The sequence below is a fragment of the Pristiophorus japonicus genome, chromosome 1, assembly GCF_044704955.1.
Source record: "Pristiophorus japonicus isolate sPriJap1 chromosome 1, sPriJap1.hap1, whole genome shotgun sequence".
NCBI classification, from domain to species: domain Eukaryota; kingdom Metazoa; phylum Chordata; class Chondrichthyes; family Pristiophoridae; genus Pristiophorus; species Pristiophorus japonicus.
The window spans coordinates 512,021,493-512,035,795 of record NC_091977.1 but is presented as its reverse complement, the minus strand read 5'-3'; positions in this window follow the sequence as shown (position 1 = coordinate 512,035,795).

Here is a 14,303-nt window from a genome sequence, read left to right as displayed (position 1 = left end):
GGGAACGGCCAAATTCAAAAATAAATTTTTGCCACTGTTTTTCCCCCAGGAAGTTAGCGCACCATCTCCAACTACACCGCTCTAAGCGGCTGGGGAAATTTGGGACCCATGCTTTCATTATTTCTTCCCTGTGCCTAATTGTTTTTTTTGCCATCCATGCTTGTCATTTTTGTGCTACATAGATTATTTTACATAATGTATGCACATAAGGCATTAGTAGCTGTTCAGAGAAGGTTCACTCGGTTGATTCCAGAGATGAGGGGGTTGGCTTATGAGGATAGGTTGAGTAGGTTGGGCCTATACACATTGGAGTTCAGAAGAATGAGAAGTGATCTTATTGAAATTTATAAGATAATGAGGGGGCTCGACAGGGTGGATGCAGAGGGGATATTTCCACTCATAGGGGAAACTAGAACTAGGGGACATAGTCTTAGAATAAGGGACCACCCGTTTAAAACTAAGATGAGAAATTTCTTCTCTCAGAGGGTTGTAAATCTATGGAATTCTCTGCCCCAGAGAGCTGTGGAGGCTGGGTCATTGAATATATTTAAGGCGGAGATAGACAGATTTTTGAGCGATAAAGGAGTAAAGGGTTATGGGGAGCAGGCAGAGAAGTGGAGCTGAGTCCAGGATCAGATCAGCCATGATCTTATTGAATGGCGGAGCAGGCCTGAGGGGCCAAATGGCCTACTCCTGCTCCCATTTATGTTCTTACATAACATCTAGTTAAAAGCCAACGCATCTGATCCTGATGCGAATACAGGTTGAATCTTCCTTATCCAGAGCCCTCGTGACCTGGCCTATGCTGAATCAGGGAATTTTTCTCGACAAGTGGTGGTCACGTTAAATTGGACGATACAGGTACTGAGCACGGGGATTTTGGGGGTGGCTGGCTTGGGACTGGGAGTGCGGCAGAGAGATCATGGGGGGGGGGGGGCGGGGAGGTGGTGGATCGCAGGGTCAGGCCAGCGATTGCGGGAGTCGGCAGCGAGGAAGGACAATTTGTTCATGTCGGAGTTCTGCGCATGCGCCACGCGGTGGCTGGGAATTGTTTGGGACGAGGGGTGGTTCCGGATAAGGGAGCTCAAATGCTAAGCAGCTCAAATTTCACATTCACTAAAAAGCTATCAATCAAAAAGTATTTAAATACTTTTTCACTATCTGCAAAAAATATCTCAGTGAAATGGAGCCACTCCTATTCTGGAATGTTTTCCAAGTCCTTTGATTTGGTCCCTCACTCAACCCATGATGAGGAAGACATGAACATCTGCAATCCACTCCGCTGAACCATTTCTCCGTCGGAGGGAGGACGCATAGTTGCTGTTTAAATTATTCAGACGCACATCCGTGATTGTACATTGGTGCAACGTGGGGAGAAGTGGAACTGGAATGCAGTACTGGAAAATTGCCTGTAAGTGCGAAGGCTGCAGTGCAAGTTTTAAAATGTTGGCATCGACGAGATCCGCCCCTGTGTCAGAGCACCGATTGAAATGCCAAGCATGGGTGGCTTCTTTGAACATCCGGATGTCCCAGGCCATAACCCCAGCCAGAATACTACCGAGGATCCCAGCTCTGCCTCTGCATATTGTACTGGGCGATAGGGACAGAGAAAGCAAGAGCAGCAGGATATCCGGACGCTGCTCCTCCTCCCCCTTCAACGCCAGCCCTCCATGTAGCGGATGGAAGTTCTGCCCTCGCACCCCCAGCAGGAATTCCCTGCGTATCATCTTGAGGCCAGAGACCCATTGTTTGCTGGTTTCCCAGCCCCGTAATAACTTGCTCGCCTGACTCTCACCCCAGGAGTGATGCTGACCCTGAGCAAATTGGGGACCTAGATCTCTAAAATAAAATTAATAACATTATAAGGATAAAACATTAACATTTTATTTAAAGCGACAACACTCTAACGCCCGTCTTATAACAGTTCTCGCCTGCGCAGAACTGCCGCTCTTGGGCTTTGTGTTTGCCGTCTGCTTCAGTCCCAGATCGAGGATAATGAGCCTCGAGTTCCGATATTTTTCATGCCTCCAGGCGTCTGCAACTTTCCGGCTTCTCACACACACATTTTGACTCCTGGAAACACATTTGGGACGTCTAATGACGGTGCCCAGTCATTTTCCCTTTCCCCAAGGTGGAGTACTCTGTTTATATTTCATCTGATGAAATGAATTAAGATTGAAAGTTAGTTGAAACTAGATCTGCAATGGGCTGCGCCTTTGACAAACGAGAAAGTTGTACGCAGAGTGAGACCACTTGCTTATCACCCTCTGGTGGCTGCTGACAACAACGCAATAATGTTACCATGAATGCAAAAAAAAGAGTGGCAGTAAGCCTAATGTTGTTGTTTCTTTCATTGTCATTTCTTGCCCACTGACTTTTTAAAGGAGTGGTATGCCTGGTTCAGCGGTGTGGGATTGTAGATGTTCAGGTCCTTATAATAGGTTGAGTGAGGGACCAAATCAAAGGACTTGGAAAACATTCCGGGATAGGAGTAGCTCCTGGGATATTTTTTGCAGATAGTGAATAAGTATTAAAATACTTTTTGATTGATAGCTTTTTAGTGAATGTGAAATTTGAGCTGCTTAGCACTATTAGTCTTAATTAAAATTGGTAGCTAAATATTTGCACTGATTTAAAGGGCAGACCACTGTGCATTAAAACAAAAATTACATTCCAGTAGTTTTGGCTTAAAAAATGTTTTTTTTTGTGTTGCGTATTCTTTACCTGTCAACAAATTTGCCAGGGCTGACACTTGTATTTTTCAGCTCATTGGGAGTGGTCAGTATTCGTTCATGGGATGTGGGTGTTGCTGGCAAAGCCAGCATTTATTTTTTTTAATGTTCATTCTTGTCCGATCAACTCCAGCGCCAAAGATCACTTTGCGCTACTACACTTGATCTTAGCCAAAAGGCCGAGAGGGGAAGCTGCATCGTTCCTGGAAACACTGCAATACCAGGTCGATGCGTGGAGTGGAAAGAGCTAGCCCCTGTTCCATCTCTGCAAAGCCAGCATTTATTGCCCATCCCTGATTGCCCTTGAGAAGATGGTGGTGACCGTCTTTTTGAACCGCTGCAGTCCGTGTGGTGAAGGTCCTCCCACAGCGCTGTTAGGGAGAGTGTTCCAGGATTTTGACCCAGTGACGATGAAGGAATGGCGCTATACTTTCAAGTCAGGATGGTGTGTGATTTGAAGGGGAACATGGAGATTCCCATACGCCTGCTGCCCTTGTCCTTCTAAGTGGTAGAGGTCGTGGGTTTGGGTGCTGCCAGAGAAGCTTTGGCGAGTTGCTGCAGTGCATCTTGTAGATGGTACACACTGCAGCCATGATACGTTGGTGGTGGAGGGGGTGAATGTTTAAGGCGGTGGATTGGGTGCCAAATCAAGCAAGCTGCTTTGTCCTGAATGATGTTGAGCTTCTTGAGTGTTTTTGGAGCTGCACACATCCACGCAAGTGGAGAGTATTCCATCACACTCCTGACTTCTGCCTTGTAGACAGTAGAAAGGCTTTGGGGAATCAGGAGGTGAGACACTCGCTGCAGAATACCTAGTCTCTGATCTGCTCTTGTTGCCACAGTATTTATGTGGCTGGTCCAGTTAAGTTTCTGGTCAATGGTGATCCCCAGGATGTTGATGGTGGGTGATTCGGCGATGGTAGTGCCGTTGAATGTCAAAGAGCGGTGGTTAAACTCTCGCTTGTTGGAGGTAGTCATTGCCTGGCACTTGTGTGGCATGAATGTTACTTGCCACTTATCAGCCCAAGCCTGAAAGTCGGCCAGGTCTTGCTGCATGCGGGCATGTACTGCTCCATTATCTGATGCATTGCAAATGGCATTGAACACTGTGCAGTCATCAGCGAACATCCCTACTTCTGACCTTATGATACCACAGGTTTTCATTTTCCTCGTGTGGGATATATGCTTATATGCTTCTAAAAGCCCTTACTATATACTTCCCTTTTAAGTCTAAGTTTAGTCTATTTATCCATGGAAGCTGCATCATTTGATGCACCTCTTTTTCACCTTATATCTTATGTATCTTATTTCAAGCTTTATCCAGCCCATATTTGAAGATTTCCCCACTGCTAATCTGTTTATTTCTAATAATAGGAGTGTTCCACTATGTAACCAACAACAATGTATTTATATAGAGCCTTTATCGTAGTTAAATGTCTCAAGTAGTAAAACAAAATTTGACATCGAGCCACATCAGGAGAGATTAAGGCAGATGACCAGATGTTTAGCCAAAGAGGTAAGTTTTAAGGAGTGTCTTGAAGGAGGAAGAGAGACGGCGAGGTTTAGGGAGGGAATTTCAGAGCTTGGGACCTCGGCAGCTGAAGGCACAGTCACCAATGGTTGAGCGATTAAAATCAGGGATGCTCAAACGGCCAGAATTAGAGGAATGCAGATATCTCGGGGGGGATTTGGAGCTGGAGGAGATTACAGAGGTAGGGAGGGGTGAGGCCATGGAGGGATTTGAAAACAAGTTTGAGAATTTTAAAATTGAGGCGTTGCTTAACCGGGAGGCAATGTAGGTCAGCGAGCACAGGGGTGATGGGTAAATGCAACTTAGTGCGAGTTAGGATAAGGGCAGCCGAGTTTTGGACACTTCAAGTTTACGTAGGGTAGAACATGGAAGGCCAGCCAGGAGTGCGTTGGAATCCACTATATATTATCAGAACCACTGATTTACGTTGACTGAGTAAGTCAAATTAAATTGTTATTACATAGGTTTATACTAATATTTTTGGGATTAAGTTCTGCAATCCTGTCCATCTTTCTGTAAAAATTATAAATCACTGGCTTTGATTATTTCTATATATTCCTTTTTATATGTGCACAATTATTTCTTTGTCTCATCTTTTTCAGGCCAGAATACACAGCAAGATGGTAGGTAATATGTAGTTAGCTGTAGGTAGGCACCTATTTAGCAGCACCTGAAACATTTTAGCTGACAATGGTTCCAAAATTCCCTTCTCCTGTTTTCCCTTACTTACATTGCTGCATTAATTAAAATGTTTTCAATCTAAAAGAATAAACAAAACACAGCTGTCTATAATTAGTCTTTATATTTGTGAAATATCTACCTAAAAGATTTCATTTTGTTGGAGCTAAAAAGCTAATCAAAGCCAGAGAGTTACAGTTTTCAGTTGGAGAATTAACAACTACATCTGTGTATATCTGAATCTGACACCTGGGAGTCCCTGGCCAAAGACCGCTCTAAGTGAAGGAAGTGCATCTGAGAGGGCGCTGAGCACCTCGAGTCTCATCACCGAGAGCATGCAGAAATCAAGCGCAGGCAGCGGAAGGAGCGTGCCACCCACCCTTTCCCCCAACCTGTGACAGAGACTGTGGTTCTCATATTGGACTGTTCAGCCACCTAAGGACTCATTTTAAGAGTGGAAGCAAGTCTTCCTCGATTTCAAGGGACTGCCTATGATGATGATGATGATGTGGAGAATCTTCTACCTTAGGGCCTAGGCAGCGTACATGATTATATAAATGCAACAATTTAAAGTGTATTTTTCCTCAGACAATAGCAGTGTTTGAGTTTGTTTATCCGAATGATTTCACAACGAGCTGGAGCATGACTTTTTGAATTAACATTTCACAGGAAAACTATTTTCAAGTGCCGAATTTTAATTCTTTGCCTCTTGTTCCAGTTCTCTCTGGGGCTTTCGCTTTGCCATTCATGCTTATTTATATTATTTATTATTGAAACCACAAACAAATCAAGGACCAGTGTGCAATCTGTATATTCTGACAAGTAAACAATAAACGTTATGTTTACCTGAGTTAAATTTTTCAAATTTGTTCGAGCTTTTTTATTAAATAATTTTGGAAAATCAGCCCAAGAAATTTTGTTCGAATGCTTCTTTCAGTTTTTATTATTTGGTAAGACTCATAACAAAATGTTGATTTTCAAAAGTTATGTCTTCTATTCATGTTTTTGAATATATGTAAAAATGCTCATATGCACACATATAAATACATTTAAAAAATCGAATCTGTAAAATATAGTTCAACATTTTTTATTAAAGGTGTTAGTTTCAGTTAAAAACAAATCTAGTTCAAATGCACAGCTGTGAACATTACAAATGGAATTGTGGTTAAAATTCTGTCAGTGGAAGATTTCAAATAGAAAATATTGGATGCATTTTTTAAATAGTAAAAAAATGCAATATACATTGAAGATGAAATATTGTTGAACAAATGAATCATTTTTTCAATGCAGCAAAATAGAGCTTCTGTTGCCACAAAATCAAGTTAAACTCTGCAGCATGAGTGCAGCTTGTGGGCTGCAAGCTAACAGCCAACCAGCCCATAGATGTTGTTGCTGAGTAGGTGAACCTGTCAAGCTTGGAATAAATGTGTTCACTGTTTAATTAAATATCCATGTCATCTATCTTGTACTTCAGTGTTCTTACACTATTTTCTAACATCTGTGCTCATACCTTACCAAGAATGCATGCCTCACAGTTTGAGAACTGCTACCCTGGAGGATTGATAATATGCAAATTTTCCAGCTGCTACTAGAATTTAAAAAAAAATTGGTTTGCATTATTGAATCTGCATGCCTATCGGTTGTTAGACCTTTATTGGCAGTGGGAGCATTAGATATGAACGCATTGTAGTCAAATGATGCTTAAGTTAAATAATAAGGAATTCTCATGTGCTTGTGTTATTCTTTGAAAAATGTCGTATTTTGGTTTATATAATTTTTTTCTTTCACACTTAGGAATTGTTGTAGCTGACTATGCTGTGTTTAGTTGTGGTTAATATGTTGGATTAACTGAATCAGTAATTCTTTTAGACAACTCAATAATCTGAACTCAGCTGTTGGTCTGACTCCCAAAGTTTGGGTCCATCAATAAAAGAAAGAATTGGATTCCTATAGCACCTTTCATAACCACCGGACGTCTCAAAGCGCTTTACAGCCAATGAAGTACTTTTGGAGTGTAGTCACTGTTGTAATGTAGGAGACGTGGCAGCCAATTTGCGCACAAGCAAGCTCCCACCAACAGCAATATGATAATGACCAGATAATCTGTTTTTTTTGTTATGTTGATTGAGGGATAAATATTGGCCAGGACACCGGGGATAACTCCCCTGCTCTTCTTCGAAATAGTGCCATAGGCTCTTTTACGTACACCTGAGAGAGCAGATGGGGTCTCGGTTTAACGCCGCATCCAAAAGACGTTAAACTGAGTGATGGTCAAGATAAGTAGAAGACAAATCACCAGGAGGTGGAATGGGTTTTACAGTCGGAAGGTACAAGAACTTCAACGTGGGCTGGACACTTTTTAAAAATACAACTGCAGCATTACTGTTTGTTCAGCTTTGGCTCTCATTCAGGTGCCCTAAATAGGTCAAGCTGAGTTAAGTGCTCAAAAATGGTGATGCTGTTACTGCATTAGTAAGAAACTCTAACTACATTTTAGGCACATGGGATTAGGACAATTGTTCATGTGGAGGATATGCACCAAAATAGGCTGGTTGGACTTGAAGGGCTTGTTTCCGTATTGTAACTTCCATGTCTTCTTCTTAGGCAGTCTCCCAGAGTCGAGGATGACTTGTTTTCCACTAAAATGAGTTCTAAGGTGACTGTTGAGACCAATGCGGGATCTACAGTTTCTTGTCACTGGTGGGGCAGATGGTGGTTGGAGGGACAGGTGGGAGGGGCACTTGATAATCAGGGTATGCTCCTTCCGTTGTTTGTGCTTGACTTCCACATGCTCCCGACGAAGAGACTCAAAGTGTTCGGCGCCTTCACGGATGCTTCTCCTCCACTTTGGGCAGTCTTGCGCCGGGGATTCTCAGTAATTGGTGTGGCTGTTACATTTTTTTCAAGGAGGCTTTGAGGGTGTCCCTGAAGTATTTTCTCTGCCCTCCTGGGGCTCGCCTGCCATGATGTAGCTCAAAGTAGAGTGCTTGTTTCAGGAGTCTAGTATCGGGCATGTGGACAATGTGGTCAATGCCTCGATGCTGGAGATGTTGGCCTGAGAGAGAACGCTGATGTTGGTGCACTTATCCTGTCAATTAATTTGCAGGATTTTGCGGAAGCAGCGTTGGTGGTACTTCTCCAGTGCTTTGAGATGCCTACTGTACATAGCCCATGTCTCTGAAGCATATAGGAGGGCGGATATCACTACTGCTCTGTAGACCATGAGCTTGGTGCCGGGTTTGAGATCCTAGTCTTCGAACACTCTTTTCCTCAGGCGGCTGAAGGCTGCACTGACACACTGAAGGTGGTGTTGGATTTCCTCATCGATGTCTGTCCTTGAGGCGGGAGTTCCTGGTGTTGGTGAGGCCTATAAAGGCCCAGCGGCAGCGAGAGGCGGCGGCAGTCCGAGAGGCGGGAGTTCCTGGCGTTGGTGAGGCCTATAAAGGCCCAGCGGCAGTGAGAGGCGGCGGCAGTCCGAGAGGCGGGAGTTCCTGGCGTTGGTGAGGCCTATAAAGGCTCAGCGGTAGCGAGAGGCGGCGGCAGTCCGAGAGGTGGGAGTTCCTGGCGTTGGTGAGGCCTATAAAGGTCCAGCGGTAGCGAGAGGCGGCGGCAGTCCGAGAAGCGGGAGTTCTTGGTGTTGGTGAGGCCTATAAAGGCCCAGCGGCAGCGAGAGGCGGCGGCAGTCGGAGAGGCGGGAGTTCCTGGCGTTGGTGAGGCCTATAAAGGCCCAGCGGCAGCGGGAGGCGTACCTGTGCAGCTGCAGCGGGGAGAGAAGACAAAAAAGAAGTAGAAAGAAATCAAAAAGTGACGTCACAGCCAAGGGGGTAAGCGATTGACTGGTGATTGGTTGAGCAGTTTTTCTTTTTTTCTCTTCTATAACAGTGAGTAAACTTTAACATTGTTGTTGCCAATTTAAGTGTATCTAAGGGTTAAGTCATTGCATGAGAGCTCGGTCGGGTGTTATGCTCCTCCTGTACCATGTGGGAACTCAGGGATGACTCCAGTGTCCCTGACGACGATGTGTGCAGGAATTGTATCCACCTCCAGCTCCTGACGGTCCGCGTTGCGGAGTTGGAGCTGAGGGTGGATTCACTCTGGAGCATCCACGATGCTGAGAATGATGTGAGTATCACGTGTAGCGAGTTCGTCGTACCGCAGGGAAAGGGTCCACAGCCAGATAGGGAATGGAAGACCAACAGGAAGAGCAGTGCAAGGAAGGTTGTGCAGGAGTCCCCTGTGGTCATCCCCCTGCAAAACAGATACACTGCTTTGCGTACTGTTGAGGGGGATGACTCATCAGGGGAGGGCAGCAGCAGCCAAGTTCATGGCACCGTGGCTGGCTCTGTTGCACAGGAGGGCAGGAAAAAGAGTGGGAGAGCGATAGTGATAGGGGATTTAATTGTAAGGGGAATAGATAGGCGTTTCTGCGGCCGCAACCGAGATTCCAGGATGGTATGTTGCCTCCCTGGTGCAAGGGTCAAGGAGGTCTCGGAGCGGGTGCAGAACATTCTAAAAAGGGAGGGAGATCAGCCAGTTGTCGTGGTGCACATTGGTACCAACGACATAGGTAAAAAAAGGGATGAGGTCCTACGAAAAGAATTTAAGGAGCTAGGAGCTAAATTAAAAAGTAGGACCTCAAAAGTAGTAATCTCGGGATTGCTACCAGTGCCACGTGATAGTCAGAGTAGGAATCGCAGGATAGCGCAGATGAATACGTGGCTTGAGCAGTGGTGCAGCAGGGAGGGATTCAAATTCATGGGGCATTGGAAACGGTTCTGGGGGAGGTGGGACCAGTACAAACTGGACGGTCTGCACCTGGGCAGGACCGGAACCAATGTCCTAGGGGAAGTGTTTGCTCGTGCTGTTGGGGAGGAGTTAAACTAATATGGCAGGGGGATGGGAACCAATGCAGGGAGACAGAGGGAAACAAAAAGGAGGCAAAAGCAAAAGACAGAAAGGAGATGAGGAAAAGTGGAGGGCAGAGAAACCCAAGGCAAAGAACAAAAAGGGCCATTGTACAGCAAAATTCTAAAAGGACAAAGGGTGTTAAAAAAACAAGCCTGAAGGCTTTGTGTCTTAATGCAAGGAGTATCCGCAATAAGGTGGATGAATTAACTGTGCAAATAGATGTTAACAAATATGATGTGATTGGGATTACGGAGACGTGGCTCCAGGATGATCAGGGCTGGGAACTCAACATCCAGGGGTATTCAACATTCAGAAAAGATAGAATAAAAGGAAAAGGAGGTGGGGTAGCATTGCTGGTTAAGGAGGAAATTAAGGCAATAGTTCGGAAGGACATTAGCTTGGATGATGTGGAATCTATATGGGTAGAGCTGCAGAACACTAAAGGGCAAAAAACGTTAGTGGGAGTTGTGTACAGACCTCCAAACAGTAGTAGTGATGTTGGGGAGGGCACCAAACAGGAAATTAGGGGTGCATGCAATAAAGGTGCAGCGGTTATCATGGGTGACTTTAATATGCATATAGATTGGGCTAACCAAACTGGAAGCAATACGGTGGAGGAGGATTTCCTGGAGTGCATAAGGGATGGTTTTCTAGATCAATATGTCGAGGAACCAACTAGGGGGGAGGCCATCTTAGACTGGGTGTTGTGTAATGAGAGAGGATTAATTAGCAATCTCGTTGTGTGAGGCCCCTTGGGGAAGAGTGACCATAATATGGTGCAATTCTGCATTAGGCTGGAGAATTAAACAGTTAATTCAGAGACCATGGTCCAGAACTTAAAGAAGGGTAACTTTGAAGGTATGAGGCGTGAATTGGCTAGGATAGATTGGCGAATGATACTGAAGGGATTGACTGTGGATGGGCAATGCCAGACATTTAGAGACCGCATGGATGAACTACAACAATTGTACATTCCTGTCTGGCGTAAAAATAAAAAAGGGAAGGTGGCTCAACCGTGGCTATCAAGGGAAATCAGGAATAGTATTAAAGCCAAGGAAGTGGCATACAAATTGGCCAGAAATATCAGCGTACCCGGGGACTGGGAGAAATTTAGAACTCAGCAGAGGAGGACAAAGGGTTTGATTAGGGCAGGGAAAATGGAGTACGAGAAGAGGCTTGCAGGGAACATTAAGACGGATTGCAAAAGTTTCTATAGATATGTAAAGAGAAAAAGGTTAGTAAAGACAAACGTAGGTCCCCTGCAGTCAGAATCAGGGGAAGTCATAACGGGGAACAAAGAAATGGCGGACCAATTGAACAAGTACTTTGGTTCGGTATTCACGAAGGAGGACACAAACAACCTTCCGGATATAAAAGGGGGTGGAGGGTCTAGTAAGGAGGAGGAACCGAGGGAAATCCTTATTAGTCAGGAAATTGTGTTGGGGAAATTGATGGGATTGAAGGACGATAAATCCCCAGGGCCTGATAGACTGCATCCCAGAGTACTTAAGGAGGTGGCCTTGGAAATAGTGGATGCATTGACAGTCATTTTCCAACATTCCATTGACTCTGGATCAGTTCCTATGGAGTGGAGGGTAGCCAATGTAACCCCACTTTTTAAAAAAGGAGGGAGAGAGATAACAGGGAATTATAGACCGGTCAGCCTGACATCGGTAGTGGGTAAAATGATGGAATCAATTATTAAGGATGTCATAGCAGTGCATTTGGAAAGAGGTGACATGATAGGTTCAAGTCAGCATGGATTTGTGAAAGAGAAATCATGCTTGACAAATCTTCTGGAATTTTTTGAGGATGTTTGCAGTAGAGTGGACAAGGGAGAACCAGTTGATGTGGTATATTTGGACTTTCAGAAGGCTTTCGACAAGGTCCCACACAAGAGATTAATGTGCAAAGTTAAAGCACATGGGATTGGGGGTAGTGTGCTGACATGGATTGAGAACTGGTTGTCAGACAGGAAGCAAAGAGTAGGAGTAAATGGGGACTTTTCAGAATGGCAGGCAGTGACTAGTGGGGTACCGCAAAGTTCTGTGCTGGGGCCCCAGCTGTTTACACTGTACATTAATGATTTAGACGAGGGGATTAAATGTAGTATCTCCAAATTTGCGGATGACACGAAGTTGGGTGGCAGTGTGAGCTGCGAGGAGGATACTATGAGGCTGCAGAGCGACTTGGATCGGTTAGGTGAGTGGGCAAATGCATGACAGATGAAGTATCATGTGGATAAATGTGAGGTTATCTACTTTGGTGGTAAAAACAGAGAGACAGACTATTATCTGAATGGTGACAGATTAGGAAAAGGGCAGGTGCAAAGAGACCTGGGTGTCATGGTACATCAGTCATTGAAGGTTGGCATGCAGGTACAGCAGGCGGTTAAGAAAGCAAATGGCATGTTGGCCTTCATAGCGAGGGGATTTGAGTACAGGGGCAGGGAGGTGTTGCTACAGTTGTACAGGGCCTTGGTGAGGCCACACCTGGAGTATTTTGTACAGTTTTGGTCGCCTATCCTGAGGAAGGACATTCTTGCTATTGAGGGAGTGCAGCGAAGGTTCACCAGACTGATTCCCGGGATGGCGGGACTGACCTATCAAGAAAGATTGGATCAACTGGGCTTGTATTCACTGGAGTTCAGAAGAATGAGAGGGGACCTCATAAAAATGTTTAAAATTCTGACGGGGTTAGACAGGTTAGATGCAGGAAGAATGTTCCCAATGTTGGGGAAGTCCAGAACCAGGAGAGACAGTCTAAGGATAAGGGGTAAGCCATTTAGGACCGAGATGAGGAGGAATTTATTCACTCAGAGAGTGGTGAACCTGTGGAATTCTCTACCACAGAAAGTTGTTGAGGCCAATTCACTAAATATATTCAAAAAGGAGTTAGATGAAGTCCTTACTACTAGTGGGATCAAGGGGTATGGTGAGAAAGCAGGAATGGGGTACTGAAGTTGCATGTTCAGTCATGAACTCATTGAATGGCGGTGCAGGCTAGAAGGGCCGAATGGCCTACTCTTGCACCTATTTTCTATGTTTCTATGTTTCTTGCTGATAGTAGGCTCTCAAGGTATGGGAAGTGGTCCACATTCTCCAAGACCTCGTCATGGATCTTGATAATTGGGGAGCAGTACAGTGTGGCGGGGGCAGGTGGGTAGAGAACTACAAAGGTTCAGTATAAGATTCTATTTCTGCCATCAAGTGGTTATGACAAGATAATAGTAATTTTAGGCTCTACTTAAAATTAGACAGAAGTAATTCAGTTTGGGAATGTGTAATTTATTAAGTTATCTGCTGGAAGAACATGATTTAGGCCTCATGGATCAGTTTGCCATTTTGGTGATGCATTCCACTTACCTCGCCCTTAAGCTGCTTGTAACAACAGAATCTGGAAGATCACAGCCACTTAATAGTGGGGAAATGGCCAATATATTTTAGAGCACCTACATGCTTTCCTCCAGGCTTCCCAGGTCAGGGATTACTATTTCCAGGCTCCTATTGGTACTTTCTAGGTTCTGAGCAGAGTGTACATAAGGAGTTGGCTGGGCAGTGCTTACCTCCATTCATAGACTTCAGGTTTGGGGGAAAGCCATCTTCCAGGAAATAATCCCTGTTGCTGTACTGCCCATTAGTAGTCGTGGAAGTGCAGGAGATTCAAGCTGCATCTTTGGAAACGAGATATGCTGCAGGCTTATTCCCCGTCCCTGCCACCCTTCACCCAGAGGAACTAGATTCCTCCCAAGAAAGGTGGTAACCACATTTTCATCAAAACCACTCCTTTCTGATACCTCTGACCTGCTCCATATCTAAAAACATCTCAACAAGATGTCACTTTCTAAGGTACTTCTTGCTTGCTGCCTGACTCCCGCTTACCACCACCACCGATTCTGTTCCCTTTCTGGGTCTGGCCACTCCATGACTTGGGTCTGTACTCAGAATCGAGGCCTATTTTCAGAGCCTGGGCCTGATTTGTTTCTGGTCACACACCCCAGCACCTCCTAACCCATACATCACCCCATCACTGCTTTCAGCTCGCCAGAATCCTTAAATACTCCCAGTTCCCATCTCCCTCTCCAATACATCCACCTAAGCACTTCCATATCTTAACTCACTTCATTCTTCCAACACCTCACCTATGCCCCATTGATCCTGCTGCTCAGGTCCCAACTCCCCAACACTTTGAGCTCTCAAATGCTCTGTGCATTGGTTTCCTACACCCCAACCCTCCTCCTTGGCTGAACATAAACTCTTCTCTCCGTCTTCATACTTTTGCTTTGAGTGTTCCACCCCACTACCTTGCGAGTTCTTCCATGGTCTGGCTCCAAGTGCTCTAAGACTTCACACCCTGCCCCATTAGTACTCCCCTTGCCCCAGTCTCCCTATGAGTGCTATCATTGCCCAGGAACCCTCAATTCCTACTAAGCGCAAACTGCAATTTCACCCTGT